Below are 12,389 nucleotides of genomic sequence, written 5' to 3' on the forward strand. Positions count from 1 at the left end.
TTTTCCTGTGCTGATTTATAAAGTCTAAATGTTGTGTAACCTTGACAGAGGTATCTTGAGGACCAGCAGATCACACTGTGCTGACATGTCTTCCAAGTAAAGGTTTGTAGGCGTAGTCTACAAATTACAAATGGCTTTCAAATCTGTATTTCTACCCCTTATTTTGTTCCTAAATACTAGACCCGCATTTCAATTTGTACTCTTGAGCCTCATACTCGTTATGTCTAAAATGAAGCCTCTTTTCCTTCTAAACCATCTCTCATTCCTTTTGTGTGAGGATGGCACACTGTCCATCCAGTCACGTAGGACTGAAACTCTTGGACTTGGCTTTGGCTTGTCCTCTCTCTTTTATGTTTATTTTGTGGCATTTATCACAATAACAATTACATAATTATTTACGGTATTGTAACTCCATGAGAGCGGGGGCTGTGACTGAATTATTTACTGAGGTGTTGACATAATAGGTGCTCAGTAAACACTCTCCTAATTCAGACCCTCTTCGCTTTTCGCCTAAGCCAGGATTTCTTTAACTTCAGCAGCTTGCTGAGAGAATTCTTACCCTGTAAGGGATGATCCTCGTGCAGCTAACGGATTGTCTTACTTCAGACTCGGCTCTCGTCATGTCGTTCTGCTGAGTGGCTTCCCATTTCATTCTCATTCAGCACTGTTCTCAGCAGATAGGCCAGTGCCCTCCATGTGCCAAGCACTGTTCTAAGTGCTGGAGACACACCAGAGAGCAGAGTAGGCAAAGCTTCTATGAGTATGACCTTACTTTTTTCGTGGGGGGCGGTGACAGACAATAAAAAATAAATCGATATAAACTGTCCAGCAGTGGTAAGTGCTATGAAGACAAAGCGGAGTAAGGGGACCGAGGGCACTGTTTTTATTAGAGGGACCAGAGCCAGCCTCTCTGAGTAGATCCAAAGGAAGCGATCACTCTGTGAGAGAAAAATATTCTAGAGTCCTGAGGCATACTTGGTAATCTTGGGAAGCAGCAAGCCCCTGGTTTGACAAGAAGTGAGTGACCTAGGAGAAAAGTGGGAGGAGCTGAGGCCGGAGAGGTTCAGCATAGTCCCTTGCACGGTACAGTATGACTCAGCGAATACTTGTTGAAAGAGTGAATGAATGAAGCTAGACAGAAATTATTCATTTATTTATGAATGACAGTCAGGGCAGGGTGTTAGGGGTATACCCCAAAAACGTAGGATGCGTTTTTCATAGTTCATCAAAAGAGCACAGGATTTCACCTGCACCGTCCCTGCTTCTGTGGTTCAGGAGAGAGGATGCTAACGGGCAAAGCAAGAAAGATCAATTCCGGCTTGTTCTTGAAGGAACTTCTAGTCTTCTGCACCACAGGGAAATCAGAGGTTAGAAAGTTGTCAGGAAGCAGGAAGTAGAGCAGAACCACTCAATCTTGGTAATTTTACAAGGTGCTCCCACCCATGTTGGATAAAGCTTGTCTTTTTTTTTTATGCCCCGCATCCATAGGCTCACTGTAAGTCAACAAGACATGAAGGGAGAGCCATGGAGCGGGGATGCAGGAGCGGCAGGTGGTGGCTGGTTTTCAGTAGGATTAAGGGGAGGACTGCTGATTTAACTGAATCTCCGATTATTGTAAGCTGCTCACGGAAATCCGTCACTGCCGTCTGTGAGACGCAAGAGGGAGAAGCTTAAGGATGTCCTGTTGATGCTGACCGTCACTCCTGGTTGCCTTTTCTAGGACTGCCAGCTGTGTTCTTGATACTCAAGGCCCTCCAGACCTGGCCGCTTCGCTGCCTTTCTCCCCTGGTTGCGCACGGTCTCCTCCTGCTGGCCGTCTTCACAACCGATGTTTTCCAACTTCCAGCCCTCGCTCTAGTGTTCTTCTGGCTCGGACTAGCCACTCACGTCTGCCATCAGAATCCTCCCCACGCTTCAAGGCTCCTTTTGTATTTTTTTTTTTCTCAAGGAGAGGGAAATGGCTAAACATTCCTTCTTTTGTTCTAAGGCACTTTGCTTTTATGTCTGTTCAGCATTGTCTTGTGGTTACAAGTTTACACCCTTGTCTCCCTGCCAGTCTCCACGCCATCTCTCTTTTGCCCTGCCCTGTCACAGTGGGTGGTTGTGTGATATCCTGTCTCTCTGAAGACCATCTTCTCATATCCTTCTTGGTGCCGTTGATCTCTTCCATTGTACCTTCTCCCCTCATGGCTTAGAGTACTGTCAACATGCCAAGAGCATCAGTATTGCCTGAGAGCCTGTTTGAAATGCAGACTCTTGGGTCCCGCCTCAGACCTGCTGAACCAGAAGCTGGCGACTCTTCCATCCTGCGCGCATGAAGCTTTCTGAGAGGTGTTGCCGTAACGCTTCGCTCCTTCTCCCCATACCACAGTGCACGGAGTGTGCTTGAGTATCTTTCTCCCCCTCTAGACGTTGAGCTCCCGAAGCATGTGAAACACCTATCGTCCAGCACAGCCTTTAGCGTGCGTCAAGTGCCCAGAAGTGCTTGCTAAATTACCCTAAAGAACCCCTGGCTTTATATTTTGAGATGCTCCTTTGGTCAGGTTACTGAAGTGCATTCAGCTGTGCCTGGTGCTTTGCTAGGTGATTGAGGCACCCTGGTAGAAGTGGGAGTCAGCCCCTATCTTTGGCATTTCAGTTAATTATGAGACAAAGCAGAGTCTGATAAGTTCTGTAACTGCGTAGGTATCACCTCAGGCCCAAGGGAACACCAGCGGAATGGCAGTGATTTCCAGTTCCAAGTCCAAGAATTTGTGGTGGTTTCATGGAGAGGATGGTGTCTGATGATCACCTTGTGGGATGAATAGGACTTTGACAGACAGACACTGTGGGAAGAGGCATTCTTGGCTGGGAATGAGTCTGTTTAAGGTCCCAGGCATGAAAGTGCACATTCAGGATGTTTCTTGAGCAAGGAAGACATGGAGGAGCAAAGTGGAAGCTGCGATTGGCAAGGTGGGTTGGATGCAGACTGAACTTCAGGTCCCATGGTAAGGAGTCTAGGCTGGTAAGAAACATCTGCAAATCACATGCTGTTGGCACAATTAGATGTTCAGTGGTTTCTGTGGACTCTGCCCTGCTGTCTCCCACTCTTCTCCCATTCTATGTTGCTGGACATGGGTGGGAAACGGGAGGGTTTAGAAGAGGTGGGACAGGCCTGAATGTTTTCGCCTGCTCTTTATATGGGACCATAGCCTCAGGTCTTTTTTTAATGCTAAATGGTCAGCCACTTCCTCTCTCACCCCCTTCCGGAGTCACCCAGCAGGGCCCCCCTAAGGCAGAAAGACTCAAGCTCAAGCTCCATAAATAAAAGGTTTCAGACATTATGCTTCTAAAATGCCACCAAACCCCAGACTGAACCCAGTATGTTTTATTATACTTGCTGTCTGTTTCCTAACCTCGTGAGTTTCTGAGGACTAATTGTTTCTGCTTATGGTAGAATAGACAAGTATCCCTCTGCTCATGTTATAGGCTGGTGGACAGGCCATCCAACATTCAAGATGAAGGGACACACCCCTCCCCCCATTTCCTTTACATGTCATCTTGTTAGAAATGCCCCTGAATGAGGCAGCTGTAGTGTGACTTATTTCTCCTAGGGTTGGGAATGCACTATTAACCTGGAAGTTAAGCCCTACTCTAACTGGCCCCAAGCTTTACCATCTTTTTCTTGAGCCTTTTACTTCAGCTAACTGAATTTTTGGGTAAGGTTGGAGAGTATCACTCTTTATGCTTTAGTCAAGCACCAGTGCCCTCCTTCCACCAGCTCCACCAGTCCTGAGTCAGAAGATCAAGGTTAAAAAGAAGAGGTGCAACTTACCAGAAATTTGTTGTTCGTTTCTCAGATGAAGAACCAAGAGCTTCCTTTTAGGTAAAATAGGCTTTAGGATTCATTAAGTGCACTTGAGAATGAGGCACTGCGTTAAGTGCTAGGACACAACCTTTCTTTCTGCAGGAAAAGCATTCAGTCTGGATGGAGGGACATTCACTAGGGACCACATGATGCAGGCTGTAATGTGTGCTAGAGGCTTGTACAGGTGCGACAGGAAGCGGGAGCTGACTGCTGGAAGTCAGGGAAGGCCCTCAGAGGAGGACACATTGAATTGGATCTTCAAGGATGAAGAGTAATTCACTGAACAGAAAAATAAGGGGTAAGGATCCAAGCAGAGAGAATCAGATGATTTTAGGGGATTTGCCAGCAGCTTAGAAGAGAGGCATAGTGGAGCATAAAATTGGTTGGGGTAAATGGGAACTAGTTTAGGATTTGGATCTGACAGTAGGGAGCCCAATAAAATGACGACTGACATGACAGACTCAATTATGTATTGAGTCGATTCATTCAGAAACTTCATTCGTTCAACAAATACTGAACGTTAATTGCTAGACTATTCCAGGAAACATGAAGATTGCTTCCTTGGTGGACCTCGTGTTTTAGTAAGATAGGTAAGTTATGTCAGGCCAACACCATTTGCTCTTGTCAAGGTTACCAGTGACCTCCCCACACAGAATAACTTCCACAGTATAGAACTGTTTCGTGACTACAAACACCTCCCTTGTGCTGCCCCTTTATGGACACCCCCATCCGCCTCCCACCCGCAGTCTCTAATATCTGGCAACCACTAATTTGTTCTCCACCTCTCATTTCAAGAATGTGTTATAAATGGAATCATAGAGTATGTGACCTTTGGAGATTGGCTTTTCCCCTTCGCATAATGCTTAGAGGTCATCCAAGTTGTTTTGTGTATTATTGCTTTTTTCCTTTACATTTCTGAGTAGTGTCCATGTATGGATGTACCACATGTTTAACCGTTCACCTTTTGAAGAACATTTAGGTTCTATTCAATTTGGGGCTGTTAGGAATAAAGCTGCTATGAATCTGAATGGAAGTTTTTATTTTTCTGGGATAAATGCCTAAAAGTAAAATTGCTCTGTTATATGGTAAATTGACTTTCAGTTTTAGAAGAAATTGTCAAACTATTTTCCAGAGTGGCTGCACCATTTTACATTCCTATGAGCATGTGTGAGTGCAGTGGTTAATTTTATGTGTCAACTTGACTTGGCTCTGGTGCCCAGGTGTTAGATCAAACACATGTCTAGATGTTGTTATGAAGATATTTTTAGATGTGATTAAAAATTTAAATTAGTAGACTTCGAGTAAAGCAGATCACCTTCCATAATGCAGGTGGGCCTCATCCAATCAATTGAAGGCTGTAAGAGCAAAAACTGAGGTTTCCTGAAGAAGAAACAATTCTTCAAGATTACAACATAGAAACCCTGCCTAATTTCCCACCTGCTGACCTGTCCTGCAGGTTTTAGACTCCAGACTGCACCATCAAACCTTATCTGAATATCCATCCTGCCAGCCCACCCTAGAGATTTCAGATTTATGAGCCTCTGTAATTGTGTGAGCCAGTTCCTTAAAATCATCTCCTCTGTCTCTCTGTCTCTCTGTCTCTCTGTTTCTCTCTGTCTCTGCAATGTCTCTTGCAGACACTCCCTCTCCTCTCCCTCCTCCCCTCTTCCTCCCTCCCTCTCTCTCTCATCTCACACACACACACACATATACACATCCAATCCTATTAGTTCTCTTTATCTGGAAAACCCTAATACAAGGAGTGCCCCAGTTCTTCTGCATCCTCACTAGCATTTGGTATTATCACTTTTTTATTGTAACCATTTTGTTAAATGTGTAATGATTTCTCATTGCGATTTTAATTTTCATTTCCCTAATGGGTAATGTTGATCATCTTTCCATGTATGTCCTTTTAGTATATATCCTTTTTGATGAAATATTTCTGCATGTCTTTGCCTATTTTCTCCTTGGATTGTTTTTGTTTGTTTACTGTTAAGTTTTTAGAATTCTTTATGTGTATTTTTGTCAGGATTCATATTTGACAAATATGTCAAAATATATTACTAAATAATATTAAGTCCTATTATTAAATAGCATTATTTGCAAATAAGAATACAAAAATACAAATGTAATCTGCCAGTATTTTTGTTTTTATTTCATCACACCTCTGTGTGTGATGGGAGGATTTCTACGCTGGCCTACTCCGCCATTTTGATGAAAGTGGGAATTTTTTGTTTGTTCAGATCTGGGGAAGCCTGTTCGTACTGTACAGAAAACATACTCTTACTGATCTCCTTTCCTCAGATCCCTGCAGAGGAAGGACAGGAGACCCACGATCTGAGCCCTTAAGTGAGATCCTGCTGACTCTCTAATACAAGACTCTTTCGTTTCTTTTGTATCATTTAATTTTTAAATAAAGACTTTCTTAATATCAGTATAAAGCCTCCCCATTTTATAGCAGATAAAGTTGAGGCCCAGAGAAACTGGGCTTTTAATTTGCAAATAAAACATTTATTTAGATTGCAGGTTTGCAAATATTTTTCACAGTCTGTCTTCTAATTCTTTTACCAGGGTCTTTCACAGAGCAAAGGTTTTAAATTGTGATTTAGTCAATTTACCAATTTTTTCTTTATGGATTATGTGTACTTTTGGTTTCATTACTCTTTCTTCACCAAGTCCTAGGTCCTGAAGGGTTTCTTCTCTGTTTTCTTCTAAAAGTTCTGTATTTTAAAGTTTTACGTTTAAAAAATCTATGACTCATTTTGAGTTAATTTTTTTGTAGGTGGAAGTTTTTTGTTTTAATCTACAGATGGATATATCCAGTTGCTCCATCCAGCCCTGGTTACTGAAAAGACTGTCTTTCCTCCATTCGAGGTACAAATGCTTTCGAGCCTTTGCCAGAGATCAGTTGGCTGCACTTGCGAGGCACTACTTCCCGGTCTCTGGGGCTCAGTAACCCGTCCCTGCATCAGCCCCGTTGTGCTTACTCTAGCTGTGTAATAAATCTCGAAACGGGACTAGCGATGCCTCCTACTTCATTCTTCTTTTATTTTACTTTTCTTTTTTTACCCTTTTAAGCATTTTTAAGTGTACAATTCAGTAGCATTAAATGCATTGACAGTGTTATGTAACTCATCACTGCCTATTAACAAAACTTTTTCTGAGCCCTATAACCATTAAGTAGTAATTCTTTGTTGTCCCTCCCCCTACCTGGCCCCTGGTTGCCTCTATTCTATTTTCTGTCCCTGTGATTTTGCCAATTCTAGACCCCTCATATAAGTAGAATCATACAGTATTGTTCTTTTGTGTCTGGTTCGTTTCACTTAGTACAAGTGTTTTCAAGGTTCATCCATGTTGTGGTATGTATTAGAATTTCATTCCTTTTTTAAAAAAAAATAGACTTTATTTTTTTGAGTAGTTTTAGGTTCTCAGCAAATTGAGCAGAAGATACAAAGATTTCTCATATACCCTTTACCCCTACAGCACACACAGCATCCCCTACTGTCAACATCCCACACCAGAGTGGTACATTTGTTAAAATTATTGAACATATATTGACACATTATTATCACCCAAAGTCCATAGTTTACATTCAGGCTCACTTCTGGTGTTATATGATTTTTCAGAAATGTATAATGATATACATCCATTATCATAATATCATACAGAGTAGTAACACTGCTCTAAAAATTATCTGTGCTCTGCCTGTCCATCCCTCTCTCCCCACTAACCCCTGGCTGCCACTGATCCATTTTCATTGTTTCCATAGTTTTGCATTTTCCAGATTGTCATATAGTTGGAATCATACAGTATGTAGCCTTTTCAGATTGACTTCTTCCACTTAGTAATATACATTTAATGAGTTTGATAACTCATTTTTTTTTTTTAGTACTGAATAATATTTCATTGTCTGGATGGACCACAGCTTATTTATCCAGTCACCCGCCGAGGGACATCTTGGTCACTTCCAAGTTTTGGCAATTTTGAATAAAGGTGCTATAGACATTCATGTGCAGGTTTTTGTGTGAACATAGATTTTTAACTCATTTGGGAAAATCCCAAGGAGCATGATTCTAGATCATATGGTAAGAATATGTTTTATTTTGTAAGAAAGTGCCACACTGTCTTCCAGAGTGGCTGTTCCATTTGGATTCCCACCAACAGTGTATGAGAGTTCCTTTTGCTCCATATCTTCACCAGCATTTGATGTTGTCAGTATTTTGGATTTTGGTCATTCTGATAGATGCATAGTGGTGTCTTGTTTTAAATTGTATTTCCCTGATGATATATGACACGGAGCATATTTTTTATATGTTTATTTGCTATCTGTATATCTTCTTTGCTGATGTGTCTTTTAAAGTCTTTTGTTTATTAATTAAGTTGGTTGATTGTTTTCCTCTTGTTGGGTTTTAAGAGTTCTTTGTATATTTTAAATAAAAATTCTTTATTAGCTATGTCTTCTGTAAATATTTTCTCCCAGTCTCTGGTTTATCTTCTCATTCTCTTGATTTCCTTCCTTTTTAAAGCTGAATAATATTTCATTGTATGTATATACCACATTTTGTTTATCCATTCATCTATTGATGGGCACCTGGATTGTTTCCAACTTTTGGCTATTGTAAATAATGCTGCTGTGAACATGGGTGTGCAGATCTCTCTCCAAGACTGCTTTCATTTCTTTTGGGTATGTACTAGAAGTGGAATTGCTACGTCATATTGTTATGTTTAACTTTTTGAGTAACTGCCAAATTTTTTCCACAGTGGCTGTGGCATTTTACATTACCACCAGCAGTGCATAAGCATTTCAATTTCTTCATATCTTCGCCCACACTTATTACATTTAGTTTTCTTTTCTTTCTTCCTTTTTTTTTTTTTTTTTTTTTTTTGAAAATAGCTACCCTTGTGGGTGTTAAGTGGTTTCTTACTGTAGTTTTTACTTGCATTTCCCTGATGACTAGTGGTATTAAACATCTTCTCGGGTGCTTATTGACCACTTACTTGCATTTTATTCTTGTTTAAAATTGTTTTAGTTTTTAATTCCTTTGTCTTTTCATATAAATTTTTGAATGATCTATGTCTATATCTATAAAAATAACCTTGCTGGGGATTTTGATCAGAATTTAGTCAAATCTGCACATCAGTTTGGGGAGTATTTGAGTATTTTAATCCTTGAAGTCAGTATGTTTCTCCATTTATTTAGATCTTCTTTGATTTTTTTAATCAGCACTCTATAGCTTACAAGTCCTATACATCAGTTTGTTAGATTTATGCCTAAGTATTTAATTTTTTGAGTGATTTTATATATATATATATGTATATATATATATATATATATATATATATATATATATATATATATAAATTTTCGTTTCCACATGTTAATTGCTAGTATGTGGAAATACAGTTGATTTTTGTATGTTGATCTTGTGTCCTGTCACCTTGCGTCCTGTGACCCTACTGAATAAACTCACTTATTAGTTCTAGGTAGGTTGTTTTGTTTGTTTGTTTTGTAGATTACTTTGGATTTTCTACATAAGCTGTCATGTCATTGGCAAACAAGGATAGTTTTATTTATTTGCCAGTCTGTATTCCTTTTATTTCATTTTGTTGCCTTACAGCACTGGCTGGAACTTTCAGGATTGTGTTCAGTAGCAGTGGTGAGAGTGGACGTCCCTGCCTTTTCCTGTATCTTGTGGAAGAGCATTCAGTCTTTTACCAACAAATATGATGTTAGCTAGAGATTTTTTCGTAGATGTTCTTTATCAAGTTGAGGAAATTCCCCTATGTTCCTAGTGTTTTGAGAGTATTTAGCATGAATCAGTGTTGAATTTTGTCAAAGGCTTTTTCTATATCAATTGAGAGGATTGTGTGACTTCTTTTTTTTTTATTTAGCCTGTTAATATGATGGATTACATTGACTGCTTTTTTAAATATTGAACCTGCTTTGGATCCCTGGAATAAATCCTACTTGGTCACGGTGTATAATTCTTTTTATACGTTGCTGAATTCTATTTGATAATATTTTGTTCAGAATCTCTGCATCCATGTTCGTGAGGAGTATTGGTCTATAGTTTTATTTGCACTGTCTTTGTCTAGTTTTGGTATTAGGCTAATACTGGCTTCATAATATGAATTAGGAGTTGTCCCCTCCTCTTCTCTTTTCTGAAAGAGATTGTTTAAAGTTGATATTAATTTTTTTAAATATTCGGTTGAATTTCTCATGAAACCATTTGAGCCTGGAGATCTCCTTTTGGGGAGTTTTTAAATTACAAATTCAATTTCCTTATTAGTTACAGGACTCTTAACACGATCAGGATATCATTATGGCATGAGAAAAGGAAGGTGGAGCTGTGGGCAAGGAGGAGCATCACTTCAGAATCTCCTTCCCAGACTTACCGAGAAGGGACTAAGTGGCCCTTGTTTCCATCTTTCTGACCTCAGGCAGGTCACATACCGCAGAGTTACGAAGGGGATTCAGATGGCAGGTTTGGTTATCCCTAACCAAAGTAATGAAAGCTTTTCCAAGAAAGTAAACTGCTAGGAATCCAACAAATGGTCATCCATGCAGAAGATACCTTTGACCATTTCCACGTGCCCTACAGCGTTCCCAGTCAGTAAAACTGTCTGCATATGCCTTTGATACCTGTACTGGGTGCCATCACCACAGTGTTTTTACAGATGGGGTCCTTTAAGACCTGACTGGTGAGCAGAATGGGAGCTCGAGGCACTGCAAGGGTCCAGTCAGAACTGAAGCCACTTCTAGTTACAGCCCATCTCCTGAGGCCAGGAAGGAATGTTTCTCTTTCCTGAATTCCCCCAGGGCTTTCTCTGGACTGCAGTGCTCAGAACTCTGGCTCCTAATGGCAGAACTGGCCTCAGCAAGACCAATCACATATAAGCTCATGTAATCAAACTGGAGAAAAGACAGGGTTGATGATGGGCCTGGGGGGACTGAAATGCTGCCAAGACACTCGCTCTCAGTCCAGCACGCTCCTCTTATGGAGTTGGTTTATCTCACATGGAGCGTGATAGAGCATCTGATGGCTCCTTGCTACTCCAGAGAGATTGCTTCTTTCTTTTTCCTGCGAAAAGTCCTGAGGCTTAATTGGTAAGGCTGAGGTCACATGTTCTATAGTGTGGTTGGAATGAAGATACGGGAAGTTCCCAGAAGGAGATCAGGAGCACTGGACAGAGCTGACATGAGATAGAATCGTAGATAGTCATGCTTTCAGAAGTTTTGTAGCAACATGTGTTAAAGCCACAGGTGTTTTCTCTTAACCTTCAGGTATCCCAAAATAGTTTAATAGATCATCATCATAATATTATAGATAATTGATAATATATTATTATAACATTTATATATAGTTAATGGCTAAATCTATGTTAGATAGCTATATAGAAATATATAGTTAGTAATTGGTAAATAATAATAGATTGTTATTGTAACAGCCTTCAAGTGTTATGGTTATTTAAAAATTTACTGTTACCTATTTATATATTTAAGAAAAATTTGAAGGAGAGGAGTAGAAAAATCACAGCGCCTCCTGCTCAGTCTCCAATATTTTTTTTTTCTAAATTTAACCAAGAGAACCTGCAGTCCATTTTGACAACAGCCTTTAGTGAAACTGCTGTCATTTCCACAGGGTTAATTTATTTCATAGCGATTTGTTGATTTTCTGGGCTGCTATTGAGGATAGAGTTGGTATTTTGATTTCAGTGAATATTTACCGAGCTATTAACTACCCTCAAGGAGTTTGAAGTCCACTAGAGTAGGTAAAAACAGAGAAGTTCAGTGCTTGAGCCTGAGGCTTCACGTCTCTGCATGGACTAGCCTTACTCATCTGACATCTGAATAAGATTTTGGTCAGGGGCGGTGAGCTGGGCTGAGCTGGCCTTGTGCTTGGTGGTTGCTGAGTAAGGTGGAGGATTGGTTGATACCTGAGGTAGGAAGGCAGATACTTCAAGGAGTCTCCATGCAGCCCACCTCCTGTGTTTCTGATGGACAAGGCTGCATTAGTTACAGAGGCTAATTAGCATTTACACTCCATGGGCAGAAGCAGGGATTGGAGAAGGATAATAATTGTTTAACTATGGTTAAGAAACTGAAGTTTTAGAAAAAAAGGCACATTGGTTGTGGCAGGCCCATACAGGCCATTAGTGGTTCCAGTTTGAATGCCTCTATTTCAGGCTTTAGCTCATTTCCTTTTCAAAAGGAGCAAGCATTTTGTAAAAGACACTTTATCTCAGCGTTGAATTCCGCAAAGAGTGGACAGTTCATACTAGTTCAGCAAAGGGAGTCTATGAATACCAGCAGAAACTCGAGTGTGATGTGGGCTGGGGTGTGGGGGAGTCTTAAATAAGTGATCAGCATCTTCTCCTTTCTAGAAGAGTTCATATTTGTTCCCTGTGACTCTAAAGCAGAGGTCAGCAAATTTTTTTTATCAAGGGGCAGATAGTGAATATTTTTAGTTTTGTGGGCTAATCGTCACAGTCACTGCTACTCAGTTTTGCCATTGTATGAGCATGTCTGTGTTCAATAAAA

The 12,389-nt window shown here is 40.4% G+C and overlaps 1 protein-coding gene across 3 annotated transcripts in view; it reads left to right on the forward strand.

Annotated features, from left to right (window-relative positions):
- The window catches only part of KLHL18 (kelch like family member 18), a 49,012-nt gene that overhangs the window by 7,485 nt on the left and 29,138 nt on the right, over positions 1–12,389 (forward strand). The gene's annotated exons all lie outside the window — the stretch shown is intronic.

Source organism: Pteropus medius, unplaced genomic scaffold (genome assembly GCF_902729225.1).
Source record: "Pteropus medius unplaced genomic scaffold, Ma_sr-lr_union100, whole genome shotgun sequence".
Lineage (NCBI taxonomy): Eukaryota > Metazoa > Chordata > Mammalia > Chiroptera > Pteropodidae > Pteropus > Pteropus medius.